Source organism: Cervus elaphus, chromosome 16 (assembly GCF_910594005.1).
Source record: "Cervus elaphus chromosome 16, mCerEla1.1, whole genome shotgun sequence".
In the NCBI taxonomy this organism is placed as follows: Eukaryota; Metazoa; Chordata; class Mammalia; order Artiodactyla; family Cervidae; genus Cervus; species Cervus elaphus.
Genome location: NC_057830.1, coordinates 2,271,974 through 2,286,995, shown reverse-complemented (window position 1 = coordinate 2,286,995; position 15,022 = coordinate 2,271,974). Strand labels below are relative to the sequence as shown.

At 53.3% G+C, this 15,022-nt stretch overlaps 1 protein-coding gene and 1 non-coding gene across 5 annotated transcripts in view; one reads left to right on the top strand and one right to left on the bottom strand.

Moving 5' to 3' along the window:
- Positions 1 to 462: 462 nt before the first annotated feature.
- Positions 463 to 15,022, top strand: part of GSN (gelsolin) — a 56,844-nt gene continuing 42,284 nt past the window's right edge. For 2 of the 4 annotated variants that reach the window (XM_043927922.1, XM_043927921.1), the window contains exons 1-2: positions 463 to 598; positions 13,228 to 13,315. The gene's annotated coding sequence lies outside the window, so the exon portion shown is untranslated. The remainder of the gene's footprint in view (positions 599 to 13,227; positions 13,316 to 15,022) is intronic. The other 2 variants (XM_043927923.1, XM_043927924.1) reach the window with 2 other exon arrangements.
- On the bottom strand, positions 7,361 to 7,433 carry TRNAR-ACG. Its single transcript has one exon. It is a non-coding gene; the product is annotated as a tRNA-Arg (tRNA).

The following is a 15,022-nucleotide window of genomic DNA, read 5'->3' as shown; positions in this document are numbered from 1 at the left end:
GTCAAGGGGTCAAGCCCAGGTGGTCTGACTCCAAAGCCCCAGCTTAACATTTTAAGGACAGGCCTGCGCTTTGGCATTTCGTGTAGTTCTCGTTTCTGAAGGCAACCGGGACTCATTCTGCTCCTTTGTTCCCTTCAGGGTCTCTCGCTGCTGCCCACCCTCCGCTTCTGCTTTTGTGGACTGCCTAGATCATCCCCTGAGGGCATCCCGCAGGCTGCCCATCCCAACTGAGCTCTTTGGCCCCAGCCCAGCTCCAGGCGCCCCGCGAGTCTCCTCCCCTCTTCCCAGGCTCCTGTCGATCTGCCCCCGGCGCTCCGGGCCTCAGTTTCCTCCCGTGTGAAGCAGGTAGCTCGCCTTTCCTTAGGCAAATGGCACGTCCGGGCGGGTCCGGAGCCGGAGTCGTCGTCCTCCCGGCCGCCTGTGGGCGGGGCCGGCGCTCCTCCCCTCGCCCCCCCGCCCGGCGGCCCCGCCCCGAGGGCGGCCCCCGCCCGCGCCCTGCCCACCCGGCCCCGCGCCCGCGGCGCCCCAGCCCCGCCGCCCGGAGCCAGCGGAGCACAGCTGGACCCAGCAGCCGCCGTCGCCAGCGCCGCAGCCGCAGGTAGGCGAGGGGAGCGACCACGACCCCGGGGCACCCGGGGATCCCGGGCTTCTGGGTCCTTTCTCCCTCCTCGCGCCGGCCGAGCTCGCCCGCACCTGGAGCTCGGCCCAGCAGCCGGGGCATCGCGGAAAAAGGGCTCCCCACCCCCCTCACCTTGCGTGTCTTCCGGGGGCCGGGGAGAGTTGGGGGGCTCGGGTAGGGAGTGAGGGGATTCAGGCCTCCACCCACAGGCCCCATGGTGCACTCGAGCTGACTTTGACCCACTTCGCGCCGGTGGGCTGCGTGGGCCCGGGGTAGCCCCGCACTCGCCGGCAGGTGGTCTCCAGCTTGCAGCGGTCTGGGCGGCGGCTCCGCCGGGGAGTCTGCCTCGCGCATCTCCAGGATTAATGCCTTGGCCTGCCCTCCCCTGGCGATGAGCGCCCCCCCCCCCCCGCCCCCCCGCCCCAACCTCCTTCCTCTTTCTGGGCCCAGAACTGTTAGAAAGTTCTTCCTCTTAACTGGTCTGGAATCGGCTTGCCTCTGCTACCTGTCGGCGCTGTCTGTCCCTCCGCCCTGCGGAGCACGGGCCCTTCCCTGACTCACACGGAAACTCAGAGCTGAGGACAGGGATTGGAACCAGCCTTTCTCCCTGGGGCCCCGTCTCTGCTTGGGTCCAGACGCCTCAGAATCTGAATACAGCGTGTCCCCTGGCCCGGCGCAGCCCGGCTGCTCTCGGCAGTGGCCAAAGGCAAGGCCCCGGGCCGAGGAGGCTGGCAGGGCTGCAGGGAGCTTCGGCCTCAGACACCCAGACATCCGCCCTTTATCCCGCCCTCACATATAACTCAAAACAGAGAGGACAGCTTTACGACACCCAGAACTCAGGAGAGCCGAGGACAATCAGGGTGCCCTGGGGGTGACTGCTTGTGGTGGAAGCCAGGGCCTCCGGGGACTTTTCTGAGGCGTGAGCCTCGGGTCCTGCTCTCTCAGGACCGGTGGGCTCTCCTGGAGCCCTATGAATTCGCTGCACTGCGATTACAGTGACCACAGCGTGGTCCACAGTTGAGAAAACTGCAGGGCCCTGAGAGTGGGTGAGCGGCTGATACTCACACAGTGAGGAAGGGGCCGGCTTGGGCCCCAGGGCCATCTGCACTTGGCTGACTTTTAGCTCCTGGGGCTTCAGACTCTTCTTGAGTCTCGAGTTCCATTCACTAAGACCCTGAGCACTGCGTGCACACACACACACACACACACACACGCACACACACCTCCAAGACACACTCACACTCTGGAGTGCTGCTAGATGTTTCTTGGGGATGTTAATTAAGGGGAAGAGGCTTGGAGCGGAGGAGGAAGGTTGGGAGCGGGGACTGTCAGCTTCCAGTTCCCTTGAAACTCCATTTTCCTTCTTGGGGCCTCACTATTTATAAATGCCAGGGCAATCGTAAACAGCCGGGGGAGCTTGAATTGGCACCCGGGTGAGTTTCGCAGCAAAAAAGGTTTCCGTGTGAATCTGGGAAAGGAACTTTACTCCAGAATTTTCCATAGTCTTTTTTTTACTGGGGACAGACATGAATTTGGAAAAGCAGGCATCTCCCAGGAGGGGTTTCCTTCCTTCCCTTCTTCCTTGATTCAGCACTCTTCAGGGCCTGTGTTCAGTGTTTTGCCCTGTGAGGGCCCAAGAGCCTTGAGGAAGGCAAAGATATTTGTCCTTAAGATGCTTCTCATCTATAGAGGTCGGAACCAGCTGCAATACTGAGAATTAACTTCAGCCTATAAAGGGGTGACTAAGTCTGTTTGGGCCACCCAGACCTCAGAAATGAGTAATAGTTGCCCAGGAGATAACGTGATGGGCAGTAAGACGTGCTAAGAGGCAGGAGCAGCTCCTGCAAAGGCACTGAGGTTTTCTGAGCAACCCACAGGGCGAGGATGGCAGATGAGGGAAAGACGGAGTGGTGGGAGTTGAGGCTGTAAGTCAAGAGGGAACTAGATTGTCAGCCAAGGGCTTGGACTTTAGCCTGAGGGCAGTGATCGCAGCTCTCAGCGATCTGGTGGCTAATGTAGCAGATGCTTTGGAAGGGGCCACACTGAAGGTACAGCGACCCCTTAGAAGGCTATTGGATGGTCAAGTGAAAGAGAGTGCGGGTCTGGACCAGACCAATGGCCACGGGATGGACCAGAGTGGAATCCCAGCTGAAGAACCCGTCAAAACTGGCAGTAAATTTTATCTAAAAGCAAGCAGTGGGCTTATAGCTATTGGGCAAGGTTGCCAAGTTATTCTGAGATTTTCAGTATTGAGTTTTACTTTTAAAGCAAGGAAATATTGTTAGAGAGTCAAGCCTTGCGGTGTGACACAGGGAGGTCAAATCCGGGGCTCTGTGACAGCCTGGAGGAGGGGGCTGGGGCGGGAGGTGGGGGGGAGGCTCGGGAGGGAGGGGCATGCGTGTGCCTGTAGGTGGTACATGTTGATGTCTGGCAAAAAACAACACAGTACTGTAAAGCAGTTATCCTCCGATTGAAAATAAACTCTTAAAAAAAAAATTCAAGCCTAGAGAAGAGTATAGAGTAAGCCTCATCCCTCTAACCCCCTTCTTGCCCCAGAGGTGGCCCCTGCTGACCCCTGTGTGTGCAGCTCTGCGGCACTGCCACAAGCAAGAGCTGAAGACTGGATGCCTTCACACTTCTTAGCCATCCAGTGCCAGAGGGCCCCTTCTCCCCACGCCATGTGGGCAGTTTGGCCTCTGGTGAGACGTCGTCAGGTCATAGAGATGATTTCTGCAGTCTGTCATCCCCTGCTGGAGCGCTGGTCTCTGGTTTTCTTCGAGAGAACTTTACAGCCCATATCTAGTCTCTGAGCGTGCATATTAGTTATTAGAGATGGCAGAACTGAGAGAAGTTAGATGCACTGACTTAGGAGTGGAGCTGTAATCTGAGTTCTTCTGAGTGACTTTGGGCAAGTCCCGGCTCACAGGGCCTCAGTGTCCTCATCTGTAAAATGGGGGGATGTCTCCATGATATTGGTCTCCATGATAAAAAGCTACCTTTTAGTAAACCAAGCACTGGGGCATTAATTACTTTGTTGGTTCTTCACTATCATGTCTCTGAGTTAGGTCCTGTTATTTGCTTTTATAGAGGAGGTAACTGAGGCTCAGAGAGGCTAAGGAATGTACTTTGGCTTGTGAGGCAGTTAGGTGTCAGTGCTAGGATTCTGGAGGTCTGACTGTAGGGCTATAGCTCTTAATCACTGCCTTAAATGTTCTACTGGAGGAGCCATCTAGTCCTGACATTATGAGGACTGAAGGTCGAGTTTTGCTGGGGCCGTGATGAGGGATGCTAATCAGTATGCGTGGTGTGGGGAGCTTAGGCCTGGAGGGGCCTCTCGGGACTGTTAGTAAACTCACACTTTTCTGTACTATCTACAGGACTTCAGAGTGTAGGTCCATCTTTCCTCCATTTCAGGAAATCCAGGCTCTGAGAGAACAAAGACTTGCCCAGGTTCACTCAGAGAGGTAGCTGGGGGCCCAGCCTCCTTTCACCGTTGGAGTCCCTGCTCAGGAAAGCTTTCTGAGGAAGCCAGGAAGAATGGGCAACATCTCCCTCCACCCCCCGCCCCTCCCCATGGTTATTTCCTGAGAAAATGCCGGCAGAAGCAGGGAAAACCTGGTCCCAGGAGCTATGTATTTTGTGGGGGAGGGAAAGAAAGAGACCAGTGTTCAGGCAGCTGGGGGATGTTAAGTAAAAATATCTCCTCCCTTTCAACCGAGTGAGCGTGTGTCATATTTCAGCCTGATGTGGTTTGTGAGTTTGGAGACCACAGGCAGGCTGGGTTCCTGCCGCTCTCCGGCTTTTCCTCCCCACCCCCACCCGCTGCTGTCACGGACTGCTCTCCCCTGCCCTGCCCAGGACCACATCAGCAATTTAAGGGCAGGGCAGAGAACAGCGGTGGGTGTGATGGGCAAGGCTGGACAGCAGAAGGCCTGGGCTTGAGTCCTGGTTTTTCCACTTGACAAAATACTGGGTGACCTGAGCTAGTCCGTGCCTTCCGCTGGGCCCCAGTGTCCACCTGGCGTTAGGCAGGCGGGCAGAATAATGTCACGCTTTCCCAGCTCTGGGGGCCTCAGTCGGAGGGCTTTGTGCTCACTGCAGGGACATGGGACCTGCACCTCTCTAGGCATAAAATGAGCCCACAGCAGTCACCCTTGTTTGAGTGACTTGCACCAGCATCAGCTGGAGATTCAGCTACTGTTTATAAATTGGGTCTTTGCGCATCCAGTTGGTTGCCCATTTTACAGATAAGGCAGTTGAGGCCTAGGATTCATGCATGTGTCCCATTCTCCTGTTCTACAAGCAGTTAAGGGTGAGGACCCCTGTCTGTGGCATTCTTACTGTCTGTGTTCACTTTTCATTTTTTACCACCTTGTTTAACCTTTTTAACAGCTCTCTAGGGAGGAGACAATTTACTCAGTTTTACAGATAAGGAACTTACTTAGCTTGTAGCTCAGTCAGTAAAGAACCTGCCTGCAATGTAGGAGACCCGGGTTCGATCCCTGGGTTGGGAAGATCCCCCGGAGAAGGAAATGGCGACCCACTCCAATATCGTTGCCTGGAAAAGCTCATGGACAGAGGAGCCTGGTGGGCTGCAGTCCATGGGGTCACAAAGAGTCGGGCACGACTGAGCGACTAACACAGATAAGGAAACTGAGGCTCAGCCCAGAGAAATGAAATGCCTTACTTTTTCTTTTTTGAGCCTCACAGTAGCCCTGAGGTTGTTATGGGCCCCATTTTACAGATGAGGAAACTGAGGTCTGAAGATGTGAGTGTTCATGCCCGGGGTCCCCAGGGACCACGTAGCCAGATAGGTTCTTTCCCAGGCCCCCCATCCTGCTGCTTTCTGGTGCCTTGCTGGTTCCGTCTCAGGGCGAGCCTCTGCACCTCTTGATTTCAATGCTTGGACTCAGGATGAACAGTTCTCTTCCCAGGCTGTAACGTATCCCTGAAACGTGCTCTTCCCAAGGGGGACTCCAGAGGCAGTTTGAGCCATGGAGCTTCTCAGGGAACTGGGATGAAGCTGCCACACCAGTGGGAGGGGATTTATTTATTCTGCTGAACTGGTTAAGCAAACAGCCTTCTTTCTTTCCAACTTCAGCAAGGATATCATTTGATCCCAGCTTATTTGTCAAACAAAGAATATATATACAGTATATGTGGGCCTTCAGGGCGGGGCTTGGCCCTTAGTTTTCCCTCTTTAGTGGCTGTGGCAGGGCTGGGCCCTTGGTGGGTACTCAGTAAATGCTGGTTACTTTCGGAGGAGTGGCGGAGTGGTGTGGGTGGGATACCCGTAGGATATGTCTTTTTTTCTCCCCTTCTCCAATGACTTTTTTTCCTTTTTATAAATATAATAACTGTGATAGAAAGTGTAGAAAATAAAAATAGTATTTAAAGATAAGAACTGTCCATAATTCTGCCAACACAAGATAATCAGTGTTAACATTTGGGTGCATTTCCTTCCTAATTTTTTCAGCACATTTTCTTTTACCCCCAACAGGACTGTGGTCATACCACATCTGTAATCTTCTATTCTGACTTTCTGCATTTTTTTTTTCCCCAAATGCTATAACATAAATATTTTTTCATGTTATTTAGTACTCTAAATTTAATTTTTTAAAGAGCTTTAAAAGTATACTCTAAGTGGATAAATGCATGTTTATCTAAAATCTTTCATTCTAATAGACTGGGTGATTAAAGAAAATAATGAATTTTATTTGTAAAAATTTTTTCACATTTTTATTATTAAAATGATAAATGCTGACCTGATTTTTTTGTTATTCTCTGTTATTATATCTATGATGTGAGTGATTCACTTCACATCTTCTGTTATTAGGCATTCAGACTGCTGATAAGCAGTGTTGCAGTGAATATTCTAGTGCATAAACTATTCCTCTCTCATTGTTTTCTAGAAGAGAGCCCAAGAAATGGAGTTGTTGAGTCGAAAATCACACATTTACAGCTTTTGCTACATTTTGCCAAATTTCCACCCTTGAAAGGTGGTTCAGTTCAGTGAAAAGCAGTTCGCATTTCCACCAGTCTTTCTTGGGGAACATCTGAGGCTGGTTATATAAAGCCTAACTGTGCTGTTAGAAGGCTCAGGGACCATTCTTCTGAAACATTTCTTCATTTAGCAAATACAGGCATAACTCAGAGATATTGAGATTTCCATTCCAGATCACTGCAATAAAGCGAATATCACGATAAAGCAAGTCATACAAAATTTTTGGTTTTCCAGCTCGTGTAAAAGTTATGTTGACACTGTGCTGTAGCCTATGTAGTGCAACAGTATTCCGTCTCAAGAAACAAGGTACATACCTTAATTCAAAAACTTCATTGCTAAAAAATGCTGCCCATCATCTGAGCCTTCAGCGAGTTGTGGAAGTAACAGCATAGATTACCGATGACCAATCACCATAACAAATATGATAATCAGTTTAAAGTATGGCAAGAATTCCAAAAATGTGATGCAGAAAAATAAAGTAAGCAAATCTATTGGAAAAATGATGTCACAAGACCGTTTGCTCAAAGATTGCCACAAACCTTCAGTTTGTGAAAAAAAAAAAAAATGTAGTATCTATGAAGCACAGTAAACTGAAGTGCAATAAAACGAGGTATAAAGTGAAGTTGCTCAGTCGTGTCCGACTCTTTGCAACCCCATGGGCCTACCACGCATCTCTGTCCATGGGATTTTTCAGGCAAGAATACTGGAGTCGGTTGCCATTTCCTTTTCCAGAAGATCTTCCTGACCCAGGGATCGAACCTGGGTCTCCCGCATCGTAGGCAGATGCTTTACCGTCTGAGCCACCAGGGAAATCCAAAATGAGGTATACCTGTAGATTTGCACAGTTTGGCATCAGCAAGCGCTAATGATTAAGATCCTGGGCAGAAGAGGCAGGGGGAAGCTGGTTCCCACCCCAGTTTCTGCTTTGCACTTGCCATAAGAGCTGAGCTTCGGCCTGGTCACTGTGCTGCCTCCACGCTTAGGATGTAAGTACTTACCTTTGTGTTTCCAGACATCGAGGTGGCTGAGGTCACCCTCTGCAGAAGGCCCCTCTTCTGACTGCCTCCTCACCTAGAAGCCCTTTCCAGATTCTGACCCTTACAGTTAGACCTCAGAAGCTGCCTGGTCCCACCTCCTCACTTCATGGCCAGGAATACTCAGACCCAGAGAGAGCAAGTGAATTTCCTAAAGCTCAAAGTAACTTCTCTGATTGCTGCTCCACCACTTGTGAGATTTCAAAAGTACCCATCTAAACCAAAATGATTTCAGTGATCATAAAGCCCAAGGCTTGGGAAGATTAAGGAACTGGGCCGTGGTCAGACCCCAAGTCTGTCCTGGCAGCGTGGTCCTGGGAAAGTCATTTTCCTTTTTAGCCAGTTCCCCTACCGTGAATTGAGGGCTGGCACCTTCTCTCGTCCACCTGGGTCTACTTTTCCACCGGTCGAAGGCTTAATTTCAAGACTCAGTGGCAGGTCTTGGTCTCTTGAGTGTGCGTCCTGAAGTGGGGTGTTTTTTGAGATCACGGGTGGCGCTAGTGTTAAAGAATCTGCCTGCCAGTGCAGGAAACATCAGAGACCCAGGTTCCATCCCTGGGTCGGGACGATCCCTTGGAGGAGGAAATGGCAACCCACTCTACCGGGAGAGACTTATTTTTACAAAACCAAAAAAGATGGCTTTGGACCCTTTCTCTCCTTAGGGGAAGGGTTTTATCAACAGTGTTGTGATTGGACATAAGAGACGTTTTAGAGCATCTCAAACTTACCGTGCTCCCAAATCACCTGGGAATTTTGTGAAAATGCAGATTCTGGTTCAGTAGGTCTGGAATGGGGCCTGACACTGCATTTTTTTTTTTTTTTTGGCCTTGCAACACATGGCATCTTCCCTAACCAGGGATGGAACCCGTGCCCCCTACATTGGGAGCACAGAGTTCTAACCACTGAACCACCAGGGAAGTCCCTGCATGCACTTCTAATGCTCTCCCGGCTAATGCAGATGCTGCGGGTCCAGGGATCACATCTGGCCTGTGTGTGCGCATGCGCTCAGTTATACCCAACTCTGCAACCCAGTGGCCTGTAGCCCGCCAGACTCCTCTGTCAGTGGAATTTTCCAGGCAGGAATACTGGATCGGGTTGCCGTTACCTTCTCCCGGGAATCTTCCCAACCCAGAGATCGAACCCATGTCTCTTGTGTCTCCTGCAGTCACAGGTGGGTTCTTTACCAGCTGAGCTACCAGGGACACCTAGTGAGATTCTAAATCCTTTGTTCAAGACCCAGACTGGAGCCCAGAACTCTTGAAATCTTATCCATGAGGTTCTTTCTACCCGTTGTATTTGCTGCTGTCATCTCATAGCACTGAGGTGAACTGTATTTGGTCCACAGTTATGTTTCTAGAATCTGAACAGCCCTTGAGTTATTTTGCTGCCTAATTTCAGAGCAGAGCAGGGCTCTTCTTTAGAAGAGAGTGACTCAGTAGGATGCCATCTGAAGGGGGAGAAATACAGCTGAAGGGCCTAGCGTTTGGCACAAAACATTTCCACCAGAAGTTTTTATACTTAAGGTTATAAGTATGACTCTCTTTCAGCTGTAGGCTGCAAACTACAGCCCTGGGGAAGCCCCAGCCTGTTTTTGTATGCCTCCAAGCTAAGAATGGTTTTTACATTTTAAAAAGATTATAAAAAAAGAAAATCCAAAACCGAACAAGAAAGAATATGTGGCTGCAAACCTTAAAATATTTCCTATCTGGCTTTTTTCTCTTCCTTTTCTCTTTCTCTCTCTCCCTTTTAAAAATGTTGGCCATGTCACATGGCATGCAGGATCTTAGTTCCCTGACCAGGGATCGAACCTGTGCCCCCTGCAGTGGGAGTACAAAGTCCTAACCACTGGACCCCCAGAGAAATCCTAGCACTTTGCAGTAAAAGTTTGCTGACCCCTGGTCTAGAGTAACTGGAGCTTTATACTTTTGTCTAGTAAGCAAGAAGCCCAGCTTAATTTAGTGAGGCCGGGATACCGGGGAGGCGGGCTGACGCGGTGGCAGCTGCTCGGGCACTGCGGCCGTGTGACCCTGCGCGCAGTACGCCGCCTGTCGGCCGTGTGACCCTGCGCGCAGTACTCCGCCTCTCGGCCGTGTGACCCTGCGCGCAGTACGCCGCCTCTCTGAACCTGTGTTCTTCCCTCGCAAGACAGGGACTATACAGCTGCCGGCTGGGCTGTGAGGATGAGACATGATGTCTGTGCGGAATTAACACTTGGTAGGTGCTGAGAAAGTGACAACTGGTGTCATCTGAACCCTTCTGGCGTCGCCGGACAGATCACACACCCTCACCAAATCTGACTGGAGGAGGGCCTGGCAACCCACTCCAGTGGTCGTGCCTGGAGAGTCTCATGGACAGAGGAGCCTGGCGGGCTACAGTCCATAGGGTCGCAGAGAATCAGGCAAGATTGAAGTGACTTCACACACACACGCCAAATCTGAGGGTCCTCTCAGCGATCTGGGAACAGTCTTTCGGGAGAAAAACACCTCTGTTCCCGCTTCCCCCAGTCACCCCTTCACCCCCACAGGGCAGAAAGCTCCTCTTTAGCCATCCAAACAGATGGGGTTCCTGGTGCTTATACACCTTCACTAATGGCAAGCTCTCTACCCACTCCTTCCATGGGTGGGCAGTTCTAAGATCTAACCCAGCAAACAGGAGCCCCAGGCAAGGACGGTGATTACTGGAAGGAGACACCCCTCTTTAGGGCTCCATGCAGCATGTGGGCAGCGGACTAAAGCCCGTGGTTTACGGACCTTGTTTCTAAGTTGTGGCAGCCTTAAGGTCCAAAACGGGAAACAGACCGACTTGGAGTTAGCTGGGGTGAACTATTCTTGCCTGGGAAATCCCAGGGACAGAGGAGCCTGGCGTCCATGGGGTCGCAGAGTTGGACACGACTTAGCAACGAAACAATAACAACAGCTCTAAACCCAGTGAATCTGAAAGTCGAGAGGGCTCCCGGTGTCCAGAGCGCAGGAAAGCGTGTAATGCTCTTTTTGCCCATAGGTGGCAGCACCTGCACCCTTTGCTGTCTCTCTGGACGTGTTTGTGCATGAGTGTTTACACACGTGTGCACACACGTGTACATGCATGTGATTAGTTTCTGCCTTCGTTGAATCTTGAGCTGTGGTGGCCCTAAGCTCTGCGCTAGGATACACGGGAGCGGGTCAAGTCTGACGGGGGAGGCAGACTTGGGAGCAGAGTGTAACAGTGTGGCAGGGGAGCTGGGCCGAGGCTCAGAGGAGCTCGGCCTCACGGGGAAGGGGAGGTGAGAGATGAGTTCTTGGAGGAAACCTGGGCTTCATCATGAGCGGAAGGAGGAAAGAAGAACAGGGATGGAAGAGAGCTCGGGAACAGAGGAGACAGTCTGTGCAAAGATTACAGGAAGGTTTAAGGGACGGCGCAGCTGCGCCTGGCTGGAGCTTGGCGGCCTGTGGGTGGGAGACAGGAGCTGGGGAGAGCTGAGGCTCAAGACTCTGATCAGGGCGGATCATAAAAGGCGCGGATGGTTGACGGTCCGCTGAGGACGTTGGCTTTGACCTGGGCGCCCTCAGGGAGTCAAGGCTGAGTCTGCGCAGAGGAGCAACGTGGTCTGCTTGCTCTGGAGGGGAGGAGGGAGGAAGTGGGAGGACGGGGTCGGAGGCACGGCAGTCTCCCAGGTGAGAGGCTGAGGGGCCTGGAGCGTCGGGGTGAGGAGCAGTGGGTGCGCTCGGGTAGACCCGGCGGTGTTGGCAGGCGAGAGGGTGCCCGGTGTCCGACTGGACGCGGGATGCTGCTGCTGCTGAGCTGGGAGCCTTGAGCGTAAACCAGGTTGCCCTTGGGAACAGTTACAGCACCGCCAGAGACGGTGAGGGTGAGATGTGGAGGTGTGTCGAAGAGAAGGGGTCTGGATTTGAAAGGTTGATCCTCACGGAGTTAACGGAAAGTGGGAACTTATTTGCAGGAGCCCAGCTCTGTGTTCATGTACCCCACGGAACTGGGAAGTTTCTGTGGAACTCTTTGAAGGGAGCCCATGGAGGTGGCACTTACCTCCAGGCCCTAGGGCCCAGATAAGCACCCGGCCTCTTTCTAGATCTCTTGCTGTGCACCGGTGCCACTCACGATGCGGAAATCCCCAGGAATGTTGGTCCGTCTGCTGTCAGCTAAGAATAGGGTTCACTTGCGTCTTGATCCAGGGAGCCTGCAGGGCCCCGCTGCCTTTGGGATCTTGGATTCTCTCCCCCTGGCTTGAAGAAGCTGGTTTGGGCAGAGCCGTTTTCCAGTTCAGGCAGGAGCCCGTTTGCTCCGAGGCTCCCTGAATGTGGCTGACTGGGAGTCTGGGAGTCACAAAGGGTGAAGACCCAGGGTGTCTCTGAAAGTGTGGGTGCTGAAAGATGCGGCTGCAGAAACCACTGTGGGTGCACGTGGGCTGGCCCTGCGTTTGGTCACCCAGCATACCCTCCGGTCCTGCTGTCTGCCAGGTCACTTGCCAGGCCTGGAGCTTCAGCAGCCACGCAACCTAATGGAGCCCATGGCCTCATGGGAGACACAGACTCGTCAGCATACAATGGCAATACAGTCCTGCAATAGTGGAGCAGTGCTAGGCATAGAGGCGGGAATATGGCAGGCAAGCAGCATGGCTCCACAGTCTGCGTAAGTACAGCGTGAGAAAGATACACTTTCTAAAACAGACTTAGAGAGTTAAGTGATAGAGTAGGCACATGCATTATTCAAAATCCTTAATGTATTTTATCTCATTTGATTGTCATAAGAGTTTGGACATGATTGAGCGACTTTCACTCATTTATTCACTCACTCGATGATCTCATGGGGTACCTACCCCATAATTCCTGTTTTACAGAGAAGGAAAGGGAGGCTCAGAAAAGTGATGTAACTTGGTTGTTACATATTAGTTAAATGAAGGGCCCTTTTGTCTAACTTCAGGATCTTAAGCCACAGCTCTGAAGCTGATCATAAGCTGAATTCAGTCTGACAATGGGGTTACCTTAAATGCTCATGGGATTTTCGGCTGTATTAATAGAAGCATGGTATCCAGAATGATGGAGGTGAGAGTTCCGCTTGCCTTGCCCTGAAGAGAGCTCATCCAAGTGTTTAATTCTGGGTCTTGTGCTGTCAGTAGGGACAGGGTTCATTTGAAGTACATCAGGGAAGCTGGGGGAGGGAACCAGACACCTTGATCTCAGGAAGAGCTGCAGCAAAAGGGGTGTACAACTTGTAGAAGACTTGAGGGACCCAGGGTTACCGTCTTCGAGTCTCTAAGGAGCCGTTGGGAAACAGGGTGACAGGCTGTTCCAGGTGACCCCAGAGGGTAGAGTTCGGACCAGCGTGTAGTGGGGCATAGGGAGAGAGAATTCCAGCACATCCCAGCGACAGTTCTTTTAACCAGCCAGACTCTGGAATGGAAGGTTTGCAGCCTTGGCGGGAAGTGAGTGCCCCAATGCAGGTGGTGTGCAAGCAGGGGCATGTGACCCTGGTTGGGGGGTGGTGGGGGCTGGGGAGGAGCTGAAGCATGAAATGGGCTCTGACCCGATGACCTTGAGCCCCTGAGCCTGGGAGTCTTGGCCCTTTCTTTCCAGGTGGTGCTGCTAACCCCCCGAGCTGCGCCTCCACCTTGGTGCCGACCCCTTCCGACGGAACCGCCCTCTTCACTCACAGCCCCACGAGGTAGGTAAAGCAGTGCAGGCACCCCCGGGTCCCCCTAAACCCAGCCTGCCTGCCCGGGGGTCTGGATGGGCCTGGGGAAGCAGCCGTCGGTCGGCACACATGGATGCAAAGGCAGCCCCTGGCGCTTTTCTAGGAAAGCTCAGAGAGCACTCTGCCCTTGCTTCATTTGCTCCTCACCCTCCCTAGAGAGGGAGGCCAGGCGAGGGTGATCCCTTGGGGAAGAGGCAAGAAGCGGGCTGGGGGCCAGGACTCCGGGGCCCCCACCCCCGGCCGTGCTGCTTCTGCGCTGGGTGGCGGTAGGAAACACTTGCCCCCTCCAGGCCTCTGTGAGCGCCTCGGGAGGAGGGTGGACTCCCGTGAGGAGGAGGTGCAGGAATTCTTCCGAAGGGTGAGGAAAGCTGGGGTGCGGCGGCCAAGGCTCGGGGCTTGTTGACCAGAGAAGGAGTGAGAGGTGTGAGTCACAGGGAAGGAGCATGAGTCATACTCACCTGGGACGGCTGGCAGGGCGGGGCCCACCTGACTGTCAGATTCACAGGTGACCCCCCGGAGGCGGTGAGAGGCAGGGCACCGGGTGCAGGGTCCTCTGGCCAGAAGCAGGAGACCTGGCTCAGTTCCCAGCTCAGGCCTCAGTTTCTCTGCCTGCGAAATGGGTGCATTGGTCTCCGCCACCCACCTAACAAGGCTGTCATGCGGACTGCGTGAGGTCACAGGTGCCGAAGGGCTTCGTGAGCTGGAAAAAAGGGGAAGGATCACCACTGGGGGGATAACCCAGCTTCCAGTGTTGAAACAGAGAGAAGTGAGTTTCTGATAGTAACGGTGCAGAAAGCCTGGAAAACACCCCTCGGGGTTGTGACATCACCCTTGGCTGCCGAAAGGAGAAGGGGCCGAGTACCTCCAGAGCTTACTCATCCCCGCAGCCCGCCTGGCTTCCAGGCGGTGACGTGACAAGCCGACCACAGTTGGTGCTGTTCCTCTCTCCCCAAGCTCGGATGCAAGGGCCTTCCGATGCTGCGTCCTCAACGCTGGGACTCCCACAGAGGGCCGAGACGGAGGGGCCTCCCGCAGCTGCCCCGATGGACCGCGGGGCCGTCCTGGCTCTGATGCTCTTGACTCTGAGACTCAGAGCCGTGGCAACTCCCAGAGCCCGATGGCCTGCGTGCTCTGTCCCCAGAAAGGGCTGTACTCTCTGAATGCTTTGGCGAAGTGACACGGGGACCATCTTCCGCTTTCCCGCTTCTGCAGAAGCGCGCAGCCGCGGAGCGCCTGTCAGCCGAGGCCTCTCTGCAGGCTCACGCCGCCCCGCCGCCCCGGTGCGGGCCCGCCTCTTGCCCACTCCCCGGTGACCCTGTCCGTGTCCATCTTCAGCTCTCCGTGTCCCGCCTCCCGGCCCCGGGCGCCTCCTCCTCCTGGACGTTCTCTCTCCTCTGCTTCTGGCAGCCTGCATCGTTCACTTTGTCTCCTCCTTCTGCAACCTTCTTAGCTGGGGCTCTGGTTTTTTCTCCCTCAAACGTTCAGCAGGATTCTGACCACTTTCTGTCTGGAGTTAAACCTATAGGTTCATTCGCTCATTCATTTGTTCATGCCTGTGTGCCTTCATTTGACAGATATTTATTTAGGCCCTGGACTGGGGGTTGGAGAATCAGCAAAGAATGAGATTTTCCCAGCCCTTGTGGGTGTTACCATCTTGGGTCTTATATAAGTTATTAT